General features: G+C 42.4%; 1 protein-coding gene across 15 annotated transcripts in view; it reads left to right on the forward strand.

The window, feature by feature from the left end:
* The window catches only part of ZMIZ1 (zinc finger MIZ-type containing 1), a 377,100-nt gene that overhangs the window by 151,407 nt on the left and 202,286 nt on the right, over positions 1-23,407 (forward strand). For 13 of the 15 annotated variants that reach the window (XM_083738291.1, XM_083738293.1, XM_083738280.1 and 10 more), the window contains one exon: positions 18,217-18,298. The exons of the other annotated variants lie outside the window; for them this stretch is intronic. The gene's annotated coding sequence lies outside the window, so the exon portion shown is untranslated. The remainder of the gene's footprint in view (positions 1-18,216; positions 18,299-23,407) is intronic. 15 annotated transcript variants of the gene reach the window in all.

Below are 23,407 nucleotides of genomic sequence, written 5' to 3' on the forward strand. Positions count from 1 at the left end.
TGACAATACTATTTTACTGGGCTGTTGTAACATTTACCAAGATTATATATCAAAACATCTTTAATGTTATAAACAAGCATGGGGAATCTGTGTTGGACTCCCATCATCTTTCACCAGTGGCCATGCTGGCTGTTTCTGATGAAAATTTGAGTCTTAACAGCCTCTGGAAGGCTGTAGGTTCGCCATCGCTGACCTGAATGCAGCAAAATAATGCCTGTTAGTAGTACCACTATTAGTACTACTGCAAAATAAGCCACACTGAAGGAGTCTTTTTAAACTATGAACATTTTGTGCCAGCAGTTTCACTTTCTGTGGAAAGAAAACAGCCCTTAATGTTTAAGGTGAAAACCTACATTTTACCAAACCTAACCCAGGATATTTGCTCCTAGGACTAAACAGCCTGTTGAAAATGCCTAACACAGTCAGTCACCAGAGGAATTATCTGCATGCGTACTTCACTTTGTGGCAGATGAACAGAATCACTGGGTGGAAACCAAGTGTGGGGGTTTGGAATCCTTGGAAGTCTGCATGTCAAAAGGCAGTTGGGAACTTAAAAGTTCATCCCTATGCAGTGCAATGAAAAAATGTAGACGATGAAGAAGTGGGAAAAATGGTGAACACAGGTTCAAATCTTTCATTTCACCAAAGTAGATTTAGTTATTAAAGGCATTTTTATTTGAAATTGACCTCTTTGTAGCCTCATGTGACAAGTGTTTATGAAGGTGGAGCTTCATTTTTTAGCATAGCTACCCATTGCAAATTGGGAAAAATTTCTCAGCAAGTATAATTACAATGAAGCACAACCTGAAAGTTTGGCTGGTGGTGTTTACTCATCCCAATAGAAGGTAGACAAAAGGGAAGGAGTTGAGTGGTTTTTTTTAAAAAATCACCACCACCAAGAGGATTAGAACTGGTGGCTGCAGTTGCATGCATGTATAGGTGCTATACCGAAGCAGCTGTTTTTCAGGTAGAGTTACCTTGGATACATGAGACCAGTCTAGGACCCTGAATGCAATGCACATGCATGTATGATATCATTGCTACACTGTACATTTGTTGACATTTTGTGAAATGTCAAGAACTTGCCTTTAAACTGCTTTTCAGGCTCTTGCAAAGCTTTATCCCACCCTGTGGCAGTGCTATCCTTGGCCTCCAGGACCCCTAGATCTCCCAGGGCCCAAATTCTCAGGCCTGCAAAAGACAAAACTGGATCCTCCAAGCTAGCAGTTGCATGCCCTCCAACATTTCTCTGATGAAAAGAGGGATGTCTGGTTCCATAATGGTAATTTTACTATTTGTACCCCACACATCTTTGTGGGTTGCCCCAGCCACTCTAGGCAGCCTCCAACATATATAAAAACACAATTAAACTTTTAAAAAAACTTCCCTATACAGGATTGCCTTCAGACGGCTCGATACCCTCCAACATTTCTCCGATGAAAATAGGGACATCCTCAAGGAAAAGTAGGACATTCGGGATCAAATCAGAAACTGGCATGGCTTCTCTAAATCAAGGAAATAGGAACACTTAGGGTCTGGCTGTTGCAGGTGATCTCATGACAACTTTGCTCAGAGATTACTCACCTCATTCATTGGCCCAAACTTCCTTTGCCTGTGCCGAAGTTTGATGTTGTCTGCAAAATGAATATATGTATTTATACTACTAGGGGAATCCTGGTTTATTCCTACCAGAGCACAAATAATGCTTCTCCTCCCACTCTCTGCCGCTGAAGGATGAGTCTCTTTTGATGAGGCTCGGCTGCATGCTTTTGATGGCTTTATTTTTATATAAGGACCGTGTTAGTATTTTCAAAGGTCAGGTAGCTTTTGTCCAAATGTACTTTCCCGGTTTTAAGAATGATGCCTCTTTAATATGATTCAACCATCTCCAGAAGCAGCAGCCTGTCATAAAGTTACTCTATTGATCTGTCAATATCACCGTCTTGTCTGCCAAATGAAAGATGGTTTAAACTCATAACCCAGACCAGCAGCTTTCTTATTGTAAGTCGGACAAAAAATGGCATTGATCTTCCCAGCTGAAGTGTTCTTTTCACAGCTTGCCAGCACAAACACACTGTTGTCCCTTAGTCAGGGCTAATTAGCTAATAATTTAAGGCAACGGAGACAGCAGTCTTAGTTTAATTCAGTGTTGGGGGGGAAACAGGCAGTAAGGCTTAAAACATGGAGCAACTTTTCTGCTCAGCTATGATAAAAAAATATGTGTCCCAACTTTTTTGTTTAGCTGTTTTTGATCTTTCCTCAGCACTAAAGAATAATGTTCTTGTTGAGGCAACTAAGTGGAGCTCTTTGTTCAGGCTTTATAGGCAAAACAAAAGACAGAGGCTTGCTATCTGTAATACATAGTATTTAGCTATCAAGTTAAGAAGAGCTTCATGATTATTTGTTTAATGAAATCAAATCATTGGATTGATATGGCATGCAAAAGAGAAACTAAAACTAGGGACTGAATGCTGTATTATGTGTCACATCGGGGCTGCCCCACCTTTTGGCACATTTGGAAATCTAGGAAACTGTTGCGGACACCACAGATGGCCATTTCACAGAATGAAAGCTGGCAACACTCCCCACGCAAATCGGCAAAACATGCATACCCCTTCTTAAACAAAAAAGCAGGTGTCCCAGCTCTTCAAAAGGGCTTGTTAAGGGTTTTATTGTTAAAAAAAAGAAGAAGTTCTGAGGAACAGGGCATTGGTGGGTGTCTGTGGGTGCCATGGTGCCCAGTTTAGAGACCACAGTGTGAAATAAATGGCCAGGTGGTGTCCTAGATGACAACAAAATCTTCAATCAGCCACACTCAGTGGGCAGGTTCTGAAGTTCATTTGTGGACTACTTCCAGGGTTTGGTGTTGCCCTTCAGCAAGATGCTGTCTGCAGGTCCCTACTTCTCAAAGTACTGACCTCATCACTATTCTTGCAGCTGCCCATTTGCTTACCTCTCCCTTTGGGGCCCAGTCCTCACCATCTTCCAGGGGGAGAGGGCAAGGGATGCGGAGCTTGCAGCTCCTCCTCTTGCTGTTCACTCCCTTTCCTGGAGAAGAGAAGTGAACAGGCAGCATGAGGTGTATGAGCAGTGACAGGGAGTTCTAAGGCCCTCTTAACAGAGCCCACTCAAAAGCATGAAAGGGAGATTAGTTACTATGAAATATATGCAAGTCAGCTCTTAGTCCTCATAGTCAATATGGCAAAATGTGGATATGTAGAATAAGTGCATATGAGCTGAATGTCTCATTCTCTTAAACGTCCAGCACACATCATTGTCTTGCATTGTAGAATTTGCTGCTACGTTTTACAGGAATAGTAAAGGACCTGCTTATGTAGACTTCTGAATGCAACTGGAGTTGTTGCGTGCAAAGCAGAGCTCCTACACCCACACCCACACACTAGTGTGAATTGGCAGAATATTTTTTCTTCTAGCTTAATGACTCCAGAATAAAATAGAGTTGATTTGACTATGCATCCTATTTTATAAAAGCCCTTTAGAAAAATTGTGATCAATATCTCACTGAAGAGCTTTCTCAAAGGCTCTTTTTTGTTTTTTAGAGGGAAGTTTCATTCATGAAAGTTAATGTATTCTGAGTTATCATCTACTTTTTTATGCCTAAAGATCAGAGGGTATCACATTCACAATGAGACCTCTGAATGCGACTTACTTGGAACTCCCGCTGAAAAGGGCAGCATATATAAACTATGATTATCTATAAGCCTATTTTTGTCCTCATCTTGTAGTTCGTTCTGACCTATAGTAGAGAGAGAGAGACTCTACTAATCCTGAGCTATCACACCTACCTGGCTGCAAACACCTTGGGTTGCCTCTAGCAAATGCTCAAGCTGAGACTTTGGCAGACCTCCAGTAGGAGTTTCCAGAACAGGGAGCTTTTTTGTCTAATTAGGGAAGAAATAATATACAGGCAAGTGTTTGTCTTCCCTGCAAAAACTCCCATTCCCCACCAAGTTAATAGTCTGATGATGCAAACAGCTGTGCAGTTTTATCACTTGACATGTGCCTATCGGATGAAAATATTGTGATGACGTCCTCTTGCTTAGCTGTGACAGCAGAAAGATTTTGGAATAAATTCACCCTTACTAAGGTCTCTAGAATGTACCATTTGAATATAGGGACTTGTTTCCTGTGATGTGCGCATAACAATCTTTTAATGTTTGGATAAGCATCTTCTTTAGTTTGTATACATTTTCTTTTATTTTAAGCACACACAGGCTGTTGTGGCATTTTGGCTCTCTTATAAATAGGAAGGTTTTTTTTTTTTATCCTTTAAGTCTCTCTTCTGAAAATTCCCAATAGCAAATGTATCTAATTTTCAAGACTGCACTCCATCTGTCAGGGTGAGGGAAGGGGAGGGGGAAGTACATTAGTAGTCTACACATGAACAACTTATTAGTTCATTTGGTCTATATGGAGTACGGTGATTCAAGACTGATTTAAAATATTCATCCTCAATTACTGGTGCAGCACAGTTCAAAGTGCTGCAAATCTGCACATTTGACTGAGAATTTGAAGGAAAATCACTGCAAATGTCTCTCTGTGTAATTAATGAAACTATCATTCTTATATAAATACTTGATGTGTGACTGTTTTGTTGTCGCTTTTCTCTTCCCATAAAACATAGGACATACATCCCTTCTGATTTTCTGTGCATTTCATGAATATAGGGCAGTCTCTCTCTTGGGCATGCAAAATTACTTCTATGAAAAAATAGGGCTTGCTTACAGGACTCCAATGTTGAGACAGAATTGTCCACGGGGTAAGTTTGAGGGGGCACATTGCAGCCACTTTGCTGAAACCAAGCAGGTCTAGTCAGTAGTAAGATGGGAGACCACCTGGAACTCCCAGACACATGGATCTTTTTGATTAAAAAGGCAATATATAAATGTACTAAAAATAAAGACAATCAATTAAAATAATTTAAAATAGGGGCGGAGAACCTGTGACCCTCCAGATCTTGCTGGACTTCAATTCCCATAATCCTTGACAAATGGACATCTAGAGGGCCACAGGTTTCCATCCCTGATTTTTTTTTTAAAGGATCAATAACTCCCCACAGAGTTGTCATCTTAACATCTGATTATGTAGGCTGACCTAGTGTTTGAACGTGGTTCTCCAGGGCCTTCAGCCTCAAAGACCTTACTCTGCCTTGCTCATGACAGTGAGCTGGGGGTGTGCACTGTGACGGCAACTGCGCTGGGGCCTGCACCTCTGCCATGGGGCCTCTATTCTTGAAAATCTGAGTTGTTGTTATTTATTTTATTTTTTCAAAACTAGACTATGGGCTGTATCCAGTGCTGTAGCTCCACCAGTGCAAGGCACCGTATTTTTCACTCTATAAGACACACCAGACCACAAGACGCACCTAGTTTTTGGAGGAGGAAAACAAGAAAAAAAATATTCTGAATCTCAGAAGCCAGAGCAGCAAGAGGGATTGCTGCACAGTGAAAGCAGCAATCCCTCTTGCTGTTCTGGCTTCTGGGTTAGCTGCGCAACCTGCATTCGCTCCATAAGATGCACACACATTTCCCCTTACTTTTTAGGAGGGAAAAAGTGAGTCTTATAGAGCAACAAATACGGTACTTCTTCCATGCATGCAATGGAAAGTCATTTCCTGTCCCCTGCAGCCCCCTGGGTCACCCTCAAAATCAGCTCACCAGGGTTGGGGCAGGTGGATTCAGTGCTGGGGAAAATGGAAGTCCCATTGTGCCAGCGCAACCCCACTAGTGCAGCACTGCATACAACCTTAGGACTGCAAGGAAATGCTTGGAAGTAAATGGACATCTCAGAAGGCAGAGACATTGCTGAATAAGATTTCCAAAGGTCATAAGTTGAGGCTCTGCTATTTCGCAGAGCCCTTTGACCCCCACCCTATGCCTACCAAGAACAGAATAAATTATGTAAAACGAGAGAAATCAAGTACTTATGTTAAATGTACATAACTTATGCAGGCCATGGAATCCAGCTTCTTCTTTTTTTAAGCCTTATTTTGAGGTATTAGTGCAGATTTTTGATCTAATGCAGCCCTAGCCATATTTGCTGGGGTGGACAGAAACACCTTGGGAAGTGCCCAAGCATCTGGATGCCATGGCAGAAGCCTGCTAAATCACTCTGTTGTAGAGCTCAAAGGATTTCTTTGCCATCTTTATGTTTAGCTAAGCTGGCTAAAAAACAGCCTCGGTGGAAAATAAGCTGTCCCCCCACAAATGGTCACGTGAATTGGCCTTAATTATCTTTACTTTTTTCTGCACTGTTTCTCCGGTTTAGAGGGGCCTGCTGTGACTCTTTGAGAAGGCTTGCTCTGGAGCATGCATGTAATACCCGGCTTGCCATCTGTTCAGGTTCCTTGTTGAAAACGGCAATGTAACTCTACGCTTGTGTATAGAGAGAATTATAGCAGGGTGAAGCTAGCGCCACAGGTTTTCACAACTGCTTTTTACTGTCAGGCTCAGCATCTTGCTTTCGTGTGGCAAATTGTCATTGACATGAGTTTTTCGGTAGGTGAGACAGCCACAGTGAAAGAGGCACTCTACTCTGTTCTCTCACCGAAAACCTCTGTTTTGTTTTCAGAGTCCCCATAACTTCTTTAAAAAAAACTGCAGCAAGGTGGGATGTCTTTAAATAATTTATTTTAGAAATAAGAATTCTGAACATTCAATAACCAATTTTGTAGAGTTTGCTAAACATTTACAAATTAATGTCCCCCCAAAACCAGTTAGAAGCATAAAATGCTAATATTATATTTTAGTACTAACAAAAACAAAACAAAAACCTCCAGTTAACCAGGGGACTATGGAATATTAGAGTGGGTAAATTGTAGGGTTTGCAGGCCATTTAATCTCAGATCTTGAGAGTACATCAGAGCCGGGTAGCTTTCTTAATGATGCTCAGGGCAGGATCATTGTTGCCTCTGCAATATTTTTTCAGTTGCTTTCATTCATTTCATTGGTATTTACACCTTCCTCTTTGGCAGAAAGTGGAGAAAAGACCAGAAGAATGTAGCTGGAAGAGGAAGATTGCTTCCATTGCTTCCGGCTTCTTGCTCTTGATATATAACTGCTTCTCCTGAAAATCGAGAAGAGGGCTAAAATTTTGAAACCTCAGTTAAAACCCCAAAGGCATAGCTGGTGAATGAGCTTTGTCTTCACACTCTTTCTGCAGTAGAATCTATCGGGAATTGACAACCTGTAATATATAGCAGATCTTTTTGAGATATAGGATGGGCTTTGCAGAGAAATACTGGTCAGTTAGCAGAGGCCACCCCGTTAGTAACTTAGATGGACTATAAGGTAGAATGCTAGGTTAGGAGTACACCTATTTTGGTGAATTTCATGATTGTCCAAGGCACCTTGCCATTTTGTGGGCTAATGAAGCCCTACTCTTTCCGTTCTTTCTTGGTCTGCTTTACCTCTAGCTATACTGCAGTATTTAAGGCCCAAGCCATTATTTTCATGACCGAGGACGGAAATTGGCATACAACAACCCTATAGTATTTTCTGTGCTTTCTAGCTGTCTCATTGGATTGTCAGTTCTTCATAAATTCTATTTCTTCAAGCTGACAGCATTTCATTAGGAAGGGAAGCCCCAGGATTGTATCCTAAAGCTTTCCCTTCCTGTCTTGGAATGTATATGCAGGGCTACCAGTCAAGGGACAAGTTGCATAACTTCTCCTTTGATAAATCACTTGAAGAGAGTTCTGAATATCATCTGTTATAATTGAACAAATTGCATGTTGGGGTCCTGGGGATGGAATGTCTGCATCTAGCCACTCACCCCCTGGTTATGAAGCTCAATTCCTATTTCCCACATGTATTCTCATAGCCATGATGTTGGGGCAATCAGTTTTGTGTTGAGTGGTGGGTTTCTTTTGGACACTCGGCCCACATCAAGCGCTTCATCACTTGAGTTAGCGACGAAGCTTAGGAATTGATGTGTAGAATTAATCATTTCCAGGGAGTCTGGACTGTTTGGAAGTTGCCAGACCTCCTGCTCATCGCTGCAAAGTTGTTTATTTAGCAGGCTGACACAGGAGAATTGGAATACTCATATATTTGTGAATGCATTACATACATGTGCCTTATGGAAATTGTATTATTGGTCTTTGTGTTTACGAGGACCTGCTTTATCAGGTACCAGCTGTCTTGGATGTTTTTGCTATATACAAAGGACTCCATGACAGCCATCTGGGTGTGTGAGTTTGTGTGATTGCAGCTTGGGGATGGCATTCATATACCTGAAGGGTGCATATTGTTACCACACATTTTGGTATACCTATTTGGCACAGCAGTCCAAGCAGAGAGGTATGTGCACTTAAAACAATAACAGGAGAAAGAAATAATAAGTAATATATGTGACATGGAACCTTTCAGAGAGAATTAACAAGTTGCATATTCCTAATGTCCAGTCAAGTATATACTCCTCTCTTCCTTCCACTCATTATCTTTCCCCTATGTTGGCAAACTTCCTGTTAGTTGTACTGAGGTCTTAGTATTTAAAGGTTTTTGGCATTACTGATTCTGGATTCTACTTTTTTTGTTGGGTTGAAATTGGGATAGATTTAGCAAGTGTTTTTTGGGGGGGGGAGTCGGTGCTTGGCTTGTCTGCAGGTAAAACTCTCAGACTGGAATCCTTCAATCAAACAAGTTTGTCTTTTGGATATTTTTGTCCTCCTTCACACTTTAAAATAACAATTGCCTATAATTGCTATGTGCAAAGTTAAAAGCACCCTCTGTGTTTTGAAGGGTAATAATTTTGGTGTCAAAGTTACGCTTATTGCATTTCACCAGAGAGAAAGAGAGAAACTGAATGGTTAAAAACAAGCAAGTTTAATCTTGCCCCAGCATTTATGCACCTATGAGTGATACTTTCATTTGAAAATTAAAACTGAGGCTCGCACTTAGGTGGGTGGTTAAGTGCTGTTATGTAGCAATAATCTGTTTAAGAAGACACTGAAACACTCTTGCCCTTCCCCTTGTTAGACTTTCATATCAACCTTGTTCATGCAGATTTGGGCTTTCTTTCTTGGTCATCCACCCATCACTGATTCTCAAAGCAACAAAAGTTGCCAGACTAGCAGATGAGTCACCTGCACTAGCAGTTTTTTTTTTTTTTTTTTTTTTTTTTTTTGCTTTTAAGTGTTAATTCTGAAGGACTCCTCCTGCCTACAGTTTCTTATTTCATCTAAGGCGACTTCTGCTCTCAACAAACAAGCCTTTGGGGCATTCAGTCAGCCCTGCCTAAGAGAAGCCTGATGTGACACAAGCAGAATGTTCATGCCCACCAAGTATTTGTGCCAACTAAGCTGAACTGGGCAACTGCGGCTACATTTACATGAATTGAAGGGAAAAGAGCTTCTGTAGGTATTCTAGTTAGGAATCTGTGTCATGGCCGGGCCTAAATATGGTTCGGGATCCCCAAGTCCAACAGAAAACTCTGCTTTGTTGACGATACAAAAGCACAGGATCCTGCTAGAATATATGTAGTAGGCTTGGTCAATCCAAAGGCTTGACACTGCCTGCTAATTGCAAGGGTTATTGCTGCACAAAACTATTTCCTTCCATGTTTGAAGTAGACTCAAAGGATCTGTGTATCCACAGGCCTAGTTCAATCTAGGCTAGATTCTTGATTCAAAATGAGAGACTAGGTTCCTTAGTCTTGTGGTCTTTCCCGTTACCAGAAGATAATCCAGTTCAGTGGTCATATAGGAGTATCACAGAATAGCATCTTGCACAGTTTTGCTGAAAAGGACAAGTTCACAGGATTTGCACTGTTTTATAACCCCACATTACTCATTCCTGTTTCAACCCATAAGGAACGGGCAAGATGGTGGCATGGCCATGGAGCATTTTGCATTGCTTTGGCTGGTACCCTCCTTGGCTTCCACTGGGTCCTTGTGCTAGGAATAGCGCTGCTGGATCAGACCAAAGGTCTATGGAATTCCACATCCTGTTTCCCACAATGGCCAACCAGATGCCTATTGGAAGTTCACAAATAGGACGTGAGGGCAATGAACTTCTTTTGTTGCTGTCCATCAGCAACTGATATTCACTGGCGTGCTACCTTTCAATTGGGAGATAGCATATAGCTATCATAATTAGCAGCCATGGATAAATCCATCCTCCCTGGATCCACTTTTACAGCCATCCAAGTTAGTGGCCATTGCCACATCTTTTGGCAGTGAATTTCAGAATTCATTGTGCAGTGTAAAAACTCTTCCCTTTGTCTGAATCCCAAACTTATGAGGAAAGAAAAACTCTATCCTTCCCTCTCTTTTTACTTTCATCACACTGCTAAAGCACTGTTAGTGTAAGGGGGGTTATTTCAATTTTAAATGTGAAATTTTCTCAGGCAAGAGAGAGAGTTGGTGAGATCCTCCAATATGCATGTCAAATCCCCTTTCCATTTATTAGAAAACAGAACAGCACCTCTAATGCCTGAATTTTAAAAGGCTAGTGTCTGATCATCAGTATTTTAACTAGTACTGTAAGACAGGACTTTCTAAAATTGAGTAGGAAAATAGAAAGGAAACTTGCTCAAACATTCTTGGGGAACACAGTACAGATTTAGATGTAGCACCATGCCAGTCTGTGGACCATCCAAGAATTTGAGTCAAGGGGCTTCATAGTTAGCCCACACCTAGGAGTTGTAGGAAATTTGATTAAATGCAGCTGCTTATTAAATGTTTGGGCATTCTTTTGAGTCACAAACCGGCTAGAGTGTCAACACTTCAGTAAAATTAATTTCCTGAACCTTCTCTGCTGCCTGGAGGATATGGAGGTACACAGGCTATGTGACTCTAAAGGATTCTTTGATAACTCCCTCTTTCATAACAAACCAATCTCACTTCTTTCCCTCTCTGGGTTGCTGGGACTGGACTTCAGGGACCTGCACTACTTGTTTTTTTGATGCAGAAAGCACCTCATTGCTGCTAAGCTTGGAAACCAAATGAGTTCCAGGTACTTAATGCCATAGTCTTTGTGGGACCCAGAAAGGCAGGGCATTGGGTAGCAATTAAGTGAGCATATTTAAGTGGCAGGCAGCTAAGGGACAGCTAAATATCTTTCTTCTGTGATCTGCCTGCTGCTCAGTCTGAAGAGGAGTTGCACTGCTTAGGGAGAAATGGGGGCATAGTTGGTTCCTCCCAATCACCAAACTCCCAGGCTAGGGGCATTCTCTCCCAAAGGTTTCTTCCTGTCTTTATTCCCTTGTAAATATTCCCTTGTGTTAACCTTGTAGCACTTTCCGTAAAGCTCTAATGCCTTATGCCCAGCGCTGCTTATTTGAGCTGTAAACTGCCTGACAAGGGAGTAATACTATTAATACACTGTTATGCTCCACAAATAAATGACAGCATCTCCTTCACCCAATTTCAATGTTTATTGTTGTTCAATATCAGCCTCCTTATAGTGCAAAAAGTACAAATTTTGAGTAGAATTTAAGAAAATCTTACATTATTTGTATTCAGGATTTGTTGCATTTTAATCCATGCCAGCGTGAGGGGGATTTAGGTGTCATTTGCTAGGCATTTTTGTCTTTTAATTAGAGCAGAAACATTTTGGGGAGAAAGGGAATATAAATGCACTCAAAATAGAGACGTACACAAAATCTGAATTTCAAATACCCCAAACCATGAAGTGAAATATTGCATATTTATTTTTCCTGGTATGGCATTCTTGGTGGCAGCTCCCCAGCTCTGTAATTTCTCTTGGGGGGTCATTCAAACCCAGATTTGGTTCCTTTTAGGACTGATCTACAGCACTTTCAATCACTGAATCCATCGTTTATTATGACCTGCAAGAAGAGGATTTTTTTTTTTAAAGAAAGCATATATGCCCATATGATTAGGCAATCCGTTCAGATGGGTGGGATACAAATAATAAATCATCACCATCATCTACCTTTTTCCCTCTAGGTTTATAAGATGAAGGGGAAAGTGGGGCTCTTGTATCTTAACGATAAGAAGGGAGAATTGCTTACCACATCAAGGTGAGCAAAGGTGCACCTGCTGAAATTTCTTATTCTGCTTTAGCATTAAAACTACAGAAGACTTGTCTGCATTTGCAGCTAGTCACCCTCTCCCTGTGAAATCCTTTTTTTTAAAAAAAACAAAACACCTGATGTACAGGCCAATGTTGCACTGCATACAAATCCCCTTCTGTGTGCCATACTACCAATATGACCAGTGGCCTAAGATGTTTGTTTTAATGCAGCCATCTATCACAAAAATGAGAAGCCTGTGCTGCCCACCCTAAATGCTGGTGGACTAAAACTCCAGTCCTCACTGAGCTTTGGTCATGCAGGATGTGGCTAATTAGAGTAGTTAGATAGTTAGTTAGTAGCCCAGGGCAACTCAACACAACTTACAGCCAAGCAACCAGACAGACACAAAACCCTGCATAGATATATCAAACCAAAAAAAGAAATACACTAAAAACATTCCATCTGATTTTAAAAGGCCATAGTTAATCAGCCAAAGGCCTGGTTCAAGAGAAACGTTTTTGCCTGGCACCTAAAGCTATGTAATGAAGGTGCCAGGCGAGCCTCTTTGGGGAGAGCATTCCACAAGCGGGAAGCCATTGTAGAAAAGGGCCGTTCTCATGTTGCCACCCTCCAGACCTCTTGTGGAGAAGGCACATGAAGAAGGGCCTCAGATGATGACCACACAATCTGGGTCTGTTGGAATTGGATTTCAACCCCACCTGTAGTTCCATAGGTTCCCCGGATATGTATAATGATTGCTGTTCAATCTTCATGTATTTTTCAGTTCATTCATGTAGACAGCCATTTGTCTGATCACCTGTATTGAATAAAAAATTATTGCAGATTTTTGAATATTGAAAGAAACCTGTTTCTTTTTTCTGTCAAAAACATAAATGTGCCACCAGTGATCAGCGTAGGCACATTATACCCAGTTGATAATGCTAGGGGGGAAATATGTTTTTGTATTTTCCAGTATGTTTATATATAATCATATACCTATGTAAACTAAAATACAAAAAATAATTTTTTAAAAGTCTTCTGCCATGAGCCAGTGCATTATAAATAAATATTATTCAGCCTACGACAGGAGGAAAATGTTCATGTTAGCATTGCATCTATTAGCACCTTGCCAAAAGGGCATTAAAAACCTGTTCCACCAGCTTAGTATGAACTTTCTCCTCTGTCAGACAAGGACACGAAAGCTTTCTGTAGTGGTAGAAATGTGTGGGTGATAGGTGTGCTAAGAGGCAGGAGTGCACAAAAGGTTTAGTACGGGATTGATTCACTGTTCTGCTGCTCTGTACCTTCTGAAACTTAATAACTTGGCTACCCAGTTTAGCTAACACCAACTGCCTATTCAGAAAAACATGTTTTCTGCATGCTGCTTACCCTGAATATTGATATGCAGATCTGAAGATGACTATTTGAGCATATTCCGCCAAGCTAGATCTTCTAAACGAAACACTTTATAGGGTGAGCTAAATAACTAGAAGAAAATAATGTAGACTTTTGTCCACTGGGAATCATTTCCCTTTCAGCTCTGAGCCTCTTTTCAGAATTTGTTTTGGGAAGGAGAAGGTTAAAAGTTTCAGAAGTTGCATTTGAGAGTCATGGGGACCATCAGGAGGCAAGGTGGATGGGGCACCAAAGTGTCTGCTCTGGGATGAGGGGAACGGTTACCCACTGTAGGCTACCCACTGTAGGCGTATAGGATCAAAGCCCTGTAAAGGGTCCCCAGGCCATGTGCTACACCCAGAGACATACCAGGCTCCTCACAGTCTCTAGGCCCCTTTCTAATTCCCTCACCATCAAACACTGTGGGACAGCATCTAAGAGGAGTGGTTGGCTGGCAGCCCCCTCCCCTTTAACGGTCACTTAAAGTTTTATATACTAGTACAGACCACTTTCCCAGCCCTTTCTTCGTAGCACACAAGCTGCCCCCTTCCTCCCCTTTGTCTTGTCTACCGTTAAGATGATGATGACGACGACGACTTAGAAGTAGGGGTGGCAGGGAAAGAATTGCTTTAAACCACGATTGCCGGGTTACAATCCTGGGCTTCAGTCTGTACCTTTAAAAAGAAACCCAAAACTGATGAAGGATGAGACAAAGCATGTGTGGCTTCTCCTGCAGAGTTCTTCCCCTGGTCTTTTTGTCCTCTTCCCTCCCTCCTCCCTCCTCCCCAATACCAAATCTGCCTTTCCTGCAGGTCTGCCACAAAGCCAGGAAGGCAAATGCGGGAAGGGGGGCGTCTTTGGGCAGGGAATGAAAGGAACAGGGAGAGGGACAGAGACAGGAGAAGCTGCAAATGCTTCATGAGGAATTGTAAAGGGTCTGAGCAAATTTCTGGGTAGCAAACTGGCAACCCTGCTTGGAGCAATGATTTGTGCATCTAGAAATATATCCTTGTAAGCCTCTAGGTATTCAGGGCAGATTTTTTGGAAGGCCTCTGAAGCTCCACTCTTCTGGAACACCACCTGTTCTCTTGGTGCCAAGTCTAACATGTGCTAACAGGCCCTTATTAACCGCTTGCCTGATTGCCTCTCTCTGGGTAAGCACCCGAGAACCAGATCCTGCAATATCCTAGCAGGGCCTCTCTGAGGACATGCAGGTTGCTGAAAGAATTAGCTACATCTTTCCCAGCCATTATATGAGGCTGTCTTAGGAGAGAGTTGATATTTACTCTTGCAATACAAAGATGATGCTCCTTCAATCTGTGTCCCGGATCCTTCACACTTTTGCTCTTGGGTAGGCTGTCCCTCAAATGAATGTCTCTCATTTTAAGGGGGCTTAGCTTGTGGGCGTTTTTTCTGAGTAGTTGGAATTGCAGAAAACACCCACAACTTTCTGAACTTATTTCTTGGCAGTTACCCCGTGTCAAGCACAACATTGTGTCCCTGCAAAGTGTCTTGTGGGGCTGGATTAAGGGTGTTCAGCACCCAACACTCCTGCCCTGTGCTATAGAAGCCTGTCTGGAGACACAGTGTGCAGGGAAAGTGTCACTGTTCCAAATGTGGATGCGTGTTGCCATCCTTTGGCCCACTTTGCCTGGGCACCTGCTGAAGATGGTTGACCATAGGAAGATGGTTGAGTCATAGGAAGTTGGAAACTGCACAGTGGAGTGTTTTCCTGGTGCATTTCCTGTCCTCACTACTCAGGAAGAATCGCACCTTTAAACTGTATTGGAAGTGAGGGGCAGATGATGGGCTCCCTCTTGCTGCCACCTGAGGTGAGATGAAATAACCTCTGGGGAGCATCCTGGCCGTGCTTCTCTTGGGCCCTTTCATGAGGTAAAGGAGTGGCATTTATTTATTTAATGCATTTATATCTCACCCTTAAAAATAACCATCCAAGGGCAGGAGCAAGGATCAATGCACATAATAAAACACACCAAGAAAGCAATAAAATCAAGATATAGTGCTGCTACTGGAGAAAGAGGAAAGTGTGCCAGAGAGGTTGAGGCTGGGAGTATCTGTCCCCACCCCTTGCACCTTTATAATTTCTCTGAACAAAATCTAAATGTTATCCAACTGTTGGCTTCATATCTTTTCACAGCTGCCAAACGTCTTGCTTTCCAGGCCCTGGTGCTGCTTCTCTTCTGTTAATATCTTTCCATGGCCCCTTTTGGGCTTGAAACATTTCCACTCTTGCCTTCTACTTGCTAGCTCTTCACTAGTCCATTTTCTCCACATCTGCTTTCCTGGAAACCTGTGGTTTGTTTTGTGCTTAAAATATCCCTTCCAATCTAACCTTTGAAATATATACTTCCTCTTTTTTTTTAAGTTGACTTTGTATTCATTGGTATGATTTGACCCAGGGCTTGTTTGAGCTCTCTTCACTGTTCCCAGTTGATTCTGACCTCCTCTCAACAAAATTACTCCCAATACATTGCCTGACTGTGGTGTTCCTGGTAGCTGTCATCTTCACTGTGTTAGGGCTGTCTAATTACTCTCCTGAAGAATCTGTAGCTCAGAAATCTATACTTCCCTGATGACAGAAACTGCAACAATTCACTTTGTTTTGCTGGACACTCAGGCCAGTAAAGTAAACATACGTCAAAACCTTTCCTTGCCTTATGTTAACAGTGAGCCTGGTTCTGTGATCAAGGAACAACACACCCTCAGCTTTATTGCAACACAGAGATCTTCCCTGTAATAAATACTCAGCATCGCCTACAAATAAGGAACACAAATTATAATTTTGCTTTGCTTCCACTGGCTGTTTCTGTGCTCCCTCTGCTGGATCAGGAAGCACACGCTGCCCCCAGAAAACCCCAAAGATTGCAGTAGTGCTGAAGCTGTATAAAGCACAGGGGCTGTTACATATTCATACTGACATACAAACAATATTATTGCACATTAAGATGTGCAGTTTACCTGAAAGGGGTGGCAAGCAAAACAGTTTGCTTACAGAAAGTAAATATCTCAGGCAGTTTATGTAGACAGCTTCAAATAAACCTTCAGATTTAGGGTTGTTTCAGTTAATCAGCAGTAATGGTAGGTAAGGAAGAGAATACAGAGATACAGCATGTCAGCATTGCTCTTGGGTGAAAATAATTGCTTCCAAATAAATAAATAAAATGCACTGATAAGGTATTAGTTGTAAATGACAGGGCCATTTCAAACAATATTAGCAAATTTCTAGCAAATATATATATATAACTAAATTATATTATTTAGTTATATATAACCAAATTGAAAACAAAATGTTTGTAGCTGGCATCTAAATCAGTATAGTGAGTATCCATGTAATATTAAGAGGCAGGGAGTTTCAAAGAATCTCACTGCTGAACTGAAAGATTGCCTCCTAGCATATAATGCAGAATGACTATTATATGGCCCTGGTAGAAGTGCAAGTCCTACAGATCGAAGCCATCCAGTAGGTGATCCAGTAGGTGATCCTTTCAAAGCCATCCAGTAGGTGATCCTTTAATTAGGCTGTTTTTGAGATAGGGGAGTGTTACCTAGAAGACCGGACAAGGATAGTGCTTTTTGGCATTAATCTAGTCAAGATCGATGGTCGTTTGAAAATTCATAAATATTTCTGTGGCATTCTCCCACTGTGGCTCTTCAGACCTATGGAAGACAGCCTGCCAGGAGACCATGCTTGGCTGCTAAAACAGCACATAGAAGGCACATTGCCTATAAGCAACCCATTGACAAAATAGCTTTCCCCAGAAAACTCTGTGCCAGGGTAATTTGTAAACTTTGTCTTCGTCTTGATGGGAAAATGTATGGAGGGTACCAGGTTGGGAAAGGAGGCTCTAAAAGAAAGAGCAGCATATTGACTGTGGCAGGGCTAGCCAACCTGGTACCACCCCCCTGCCCATGGCTGGCATCATCCCTAACCACTAGCTATGCTGGCTGGAGCTGATGGAGAAGAGCTACATTGGCCGCCCCTGCAGTATGGGCTAATGGTAGAGTTGCTCAAAGCCCTGCTACATAGACTGTACATGCAGTGCTACCGTGGAATGGCCACAGAAATGGAGTGGCACAACTAGCAGGCCCGAAAAAAGGAAGTGGAAATTCCACGTGCTACAAATGGCATTTGCTGTGAGCTCAAATAAATGTTAATTTGTAGCACCTGGAGTTCCTTCATTCCTTCACTGTTTTTTTTTTTACTTTTTTAACCTGCTTCTGTGGAACTAAACACCCGCGCTCCCCTATTGCCTGTAAGAACTTTTGCCTTGAATGAGATTAGGAGCCTATGGAGAAATTCCTTTTCAGGCAGCCCCACACATGGAATCTGCCCACTGCAAAACGAGAGTATATACTCATGCTTATGTAGGGATTCACATACGTAGGTGCCTGTTCTCGCTACATGGGGTTTGGCACAAGAGCATGAGGCTTTCTCCCCCCCTGCCCCCCAAATGTTCCACAAGTACAACCTGTATGCAGGGAAGATTTATGAAACACCCCTATGGGGCAGCTTTGTAGAGGACATCCTGGCTTCAAGAGAGTGGCCATAGCTCTCCCCAACATGACATGGGTGCCATTAAACTGCTACTTGGGAGCACAGGATGAAGGAAAATTGGGAGAGCCATTGTGGGTAGCAGACAAGCCATCCTAGTGCCATTGAGGGAAAGTGGATGTGTCAGGGACAAACAACAGCAGCCTATTGAGCTTTTGGTACTTGATATTGTATATTCTGTCCTGCAATCAAATTGTGAGCATGCAGATGCTTGGTACCTTTGGTAATAATGTTCCTTTTTATTGTAGGAAATTGGATCTTGTTATGTGAAGCTTCAAAGGGCCTAGTCATTAGCTGCCGCTAGATAGGAAGTGCTCGTGGAACACTCTGGTAAGATATTTCTCTTTTGACCAGTTGTATGCATAACAAGTTATTTGTTCATTCTTGCTCCATTACAAGAAATTAGGGTAAGGATAAGTATATCTTGCGCGCTGCACAGCTGGCCCTGCCATGCAGCAGAGCGAAGCAACCTAGTCCTGGAGGCACCATAGATAAAAGGCAGAAATTGGTGTCTGAATGATGCATCAAGACCTTTTGGCATGTTGGCCCTAGCTGGGGGTGGTTGGGGGTATGCCTTTTGCATAATGCCTTGGGTTGACACCATGCACACGCATACTCATGATAGTTCAGGAATGGGGAACTGCAGGCCCAGGTGCCAAAGGCAGCCCTGACCACCAGAACTCACTCCAGGTCACTCCTCCTTCCCTCCCCATGCCACACCATCACCACCATGCTCTGCATTCTCCTTGAGTGTTTTTGCCTGTCTGAAATGTGTCCTTGAACTATGACAATGGCTCTTGCTTGTCTGAATGGAGGACAGAGAAGGTGGAGATGTGTAGACACTACTGTACTATACAAAAGTAAAAATAATAGCAGTTGTGGCCCTGGGAGGATGGCCCAGAAAGCCTAGGGCAGAAAATGCACTAGTTAAAGAGCTATTGGTATGATTCATTTCAGGCGTAACGACACCATGCATGAGGAGCCTTGGGCTCATGTTCTGCCTCTTCCCCATGGGAGGGATGAAGATGAGAAGCTGTTTGATGAACCACAGTTTCTCGTGTTGAGACAAAATGGGAAACTGTGGTTTGTTAAAAACCATGAATAGAAATGTCTCATCTTGTGAGTATAAGAGGGGGAAGGGGATGAGGGAGTGCACATGCCTGAGGCTTGGTATACCTCTGCAGCGTAACACTGCATAGTTGCATATTAACTAGGCCTATGCTGGGCCTTGAGTGCTGTCAAACATTCCTGAGGTTCTGCACAGCCCTATTTTCTCTCCTTAGGCTCCTTTTCTATAAGAATGTCTGCTTGTTTTGTGCCGATGTGAGTGGCTGATCTAGTCTAATATGACAGTAATCCTAGCAAGCAGATGTGCCGTGGTCCTGCCTGCCATCTGCTCAGGTTCTTTAGCATCACATGAGGCTGGCCGGGGAGGGGGGGACAACCCTTTGGATCTGCATGTAACCTATGCAAAATTAAAGCACAAAACTATTATTACAGCCAGTAAAAAAGGAGTACCTGGAAACATGAGAAGCATCCAGGTCAGACTCTTTGTCCCAATTATCCTAATATTACTTACTCTGACTGGCAACAGATCTTTAAGGTCTGGGACAGTGGTCTATTGCATCACTTGCTACCTGATCCTTTAAATTGGAAACGCCAAGAATTGAATCTGACACCTTTAGCATGCAAATATGTGCTCTGTCAGTGAGTTTGCGGCTTCTCTCTCATTGGATGCAAATTGGTTGGTCAGTTTCAGAGCTTTTTGAGAGACGGGCAATAGTGGTTGCTGTGGATAAGGAAAGAGATTGCAATCTGTGGCTGGTTCTTGCTTGTCCAGACAATTTGTACTCTTGTTTGTTTATGTGCTGGCCTGGTTTTTTGTTTTTGTTTTTACCTGCTGCTCTCTAGGCAGGGATTGAACTTTAAGAAATAAGAGATTTAGTTTGTTTGTTTTTACTTTATTCAAAACTGTTGATTTCTAAGGTGAAAGACTGCAGCCGGCTCAGAATGTAATAGGTGCAATTACTGCAAAGGAAAGTTGTATAGCCTCTGTTCCCCTTATTAACCAAACTGACTCCTCTCCCACTCAAGACTGTTTTCTGCCTCCACATCCATCAGCAATCATTAGACATTCCTTCTGGCAGTACCAGTCACTTACACAGATGGAATAAACCATACATTTACTGGCAGAGCTGTTCCATCTCCCCCACCCCAGGCAAGGCTTTATGGAGCCTGGAGCTTGCATAACAGTTGACCCCAGCTCAGGATCCAATAGATCGCAGGCTAGCTCAGATCCTCCCCACCTGTTTCAGGTCCGCAGGCTGACACCAGTGGGAACCCCACTTGCCTCCAGTTCACACTATCAATAGTAGCTGTTGCAACTATTGGTGAGCCAGGTTGCCCTCCTAGGAGCATTGGCTTCATTCCTGGCCTTGGAGATAATGGAATCATAGATCGGTAGAATTGGAAGGGACCCTCTGTAATACAGGAATCTCAGCTAAAGCATCCATGAAAAATGGCCATCCAACCTCTGCTTAAACACCTCCAAAGAAGGGGAGGCCACCTCCTTTCTTGGACAATGTTTGAAACTCCCATTGTTTTAGATGCATTTTGCGACAGGGAATTTCATTAGCGCAAGCAGTTTCTGAACTCTGGGTGCAGTATTGCACCTAAGATTTCAGAATAAAACTACAGAGTGGAAGGAAAGGAGGACCTTTTTCTGCCTCCCCACTTCCAGCTACTCTCTGAAGACTGGAGAAGAGACCCTCTTAAGAAAATTGGGGGTGGAGGTGGGCAGGGGAAGGACTAGACCATGTGAAAAATGAACACAATATTTTAGCTGCAGTTCATTTTCAGCTTTGTATTCTTGTTATAAAAAAGCGTGCCTAGACATTTCATTGTTGCGCCCATAACCTAGGTTTAAGGTGCCGTTTAGCTCCTAGCTTTCATATCCAAGTTTCTAACACTGCTTTGGGGAGTCCATTCCACTAACACATCTTACCATCAGAAAGTTCTTACTGGAGTTTAGTCGGAAACTCCTTTCTTGTAGCTTGAAGCCATTGGTTGAAGTCTTACCACGCAGAGCAGGGAAAAACAAGACTTGCTCAATCTTGCATGAAACTACCCTTTAGATATTTGAAGATGGCTATCATATCTCTTCTTAGGCTCCTCTTTTCCAGGCTAAACATACCCAGCTTCTTCAACCGTTCCTCATAAGGTTTCCAGACCCTTGATCAACTTGGTAGTCTCTCTTGGAGAGCAGCTGTGGTGTCACAGGCCACATTTGCAATCCGAGTGGGCCTGTTAACATTCTTTGATCTTATGACTGACAGCCCTGCTCTAGATGCTCAACTACATCATCATACATTACCAGATGCTAGAATGATATACTTGGGCCTGCTTCAGCTTAGGTTATTTCCTTCAGTGCCCTAAGTAGTTAGCTGACACATCTTTATGCCCAGGAAAAGATAGAACAAGCTTTTTTGTGTAGATATATTTCAAATATTATATAGGGGGAATACAGTGGCCGCCATCTCTCCTGGTACCCACATGTTTGTGTGTTCAAGCTAAGTCATGGATTTGAAGCAATTTATTTAATTCCTCTTTATATTTATATCCCACCTTCCCTCTAAGGTGCTCAAGGTGGCATTCAAGGCTCTCCCCCTCCTCATTTTATCCCTGCACCTGCCAGTAAGGTATTTATATTTATTTCAGAGACTGAAAACAAAGTGGCATTGGGCAGTGTTTCTTTCTGTGTTGATGAAATGTGTTTTTAAGCAGTCTCATGCTGGAGACAGGCAATTTCCCTTCCCCTCCCTCCGAAAGTTCAAGGCGGTTTAGAAGAAGGACCAGAGCTTGTGGTGTGTGCACACATCCCCCTCTTTCGCCTCTTGTTTAGCTAGATTTCATGTTGCTTCAAAAACCTGCAAAAAAACATTTAACCAAAGGTAAGAGAAGGGCATCAGAAATATGGGGATCTGAGCGTGCAAACCAAACCTCCTGTGTGTTCGATCCTTCAACGGTTCATTTTTGGCGAGTGTCACCATAAGCAACATCCGCTAATCTGATTTGATAGCTGTCATCTTGAGAGCTGCAGTAATGCAAACAAAAGACGATAACTCAAACGAGGTTAGAGTGAAGAGCTGTTCCCCAAGTCTTGCTGTTGCCATGTGGAATCCCCAAGTCAAATTAGAGTGTGGCATTCGTTCCTTTAGCTCCTGGGAATCTGCAGTTAAGATTCAGACAAACTCTCTCTCATTTCCACTTGGAAACACAGTTCTTTGGAGACTCCCTCTAAACACCAACTGAGGTCTGATTCACGTAACTGAGAGGCTTATTTTCAAAACGTGTTGTCCTTTTTTTCTGGCATGGCAAACTGGTTCTGTGCATAAGGTTCACTACACTGCTGGATGCCAATATACCCAAAATTGGTTGCATCAGGAAGCAGTTGTGCTGCTTTTCAACTTTGCTGAGTGTAGTCATTATAGGCTGATATTCTTAGACAGGATGAGGCTGGAACTTTTCCACCCTTGAGAAAGAGAATTTATGAGCTGGGTGATGTAGCTAAGTGTGGGGCTTGAACTCTGGCCTACTTAGGGGTTTCAAAATGGAGATATTTTTTGGCCCTCCGCCTACTACTTTAGAAATGCTTTTCCTTTGATGGTAACTCTTACTGTTCTGAGAAAATATATTTGGTTATTTTGTTTGGCTTTATGTAGTTGCGCCACAAATTCCCAAGAGAAAGAGAAGACGTAATTCACAATAACAGACCAACACAGAATATACAATTGACTAAATGTTGGGTGTAAATTTTTGTCTGGAAGAACTAACACGTTGATAAACTGCAAAACACACTTCATTGGCAGCCTGACCTGCACATACTTATTCACAAATAAATTCCACTCTATCAAGTAGAGCTTTTCCCGTGTAAGTGTCCATAGGATTAAAGCCTTGTGGTAAAATAATTGTAAGATGGGCCTGTAGTTTCTCATGTCAAAGAGTGGTACTTTAGCTGAGCTTTCTTCCTGAAAAGGTAGTTTACACATGCAGGAAAGTTGGTGGGTCTGTTTGCTTTGTTTTTAAATGTGAGGCTTCATTCAAATTATATGATCTCCCCAAAAGAACTGTACCACATGCTGTTTCCTTGTTCTGCTGCCAATCTCTGCTGAGAGAGGGTTCTTCGGCAAGTATTGCTTTCTTGCCTGAGTTGTTTAAGTCCAGCTTGTTTTTTACACACTTCACTGGGCCTTGATATTGCAAATGATACAGCTTTTTGTATGGCAGTCCCAACACATGGATAAATTTCTTTTCCTTGCCTCTCATATGAGCTCCAGTGCACACTCACAATGCAGGCTGGATCTTAGTTCAGGCTCCTTTTCTCTGCGTTGATTTAGATCTGTTTCTTTGCCTTCCTTTAATCTAGTTCTGTGGTGTTAA

This window comes from Podarcis gaigeae, assembly GCF_964106915.1.
Source record: "Podarcis gaigeae genome assembly, chromosome: 5".
NCBI lineage: Eukaryota > Metazoa > Chordata > Lepidosauria > Squamata > Lacertidae > Podarcis > Podarcis gaigeae.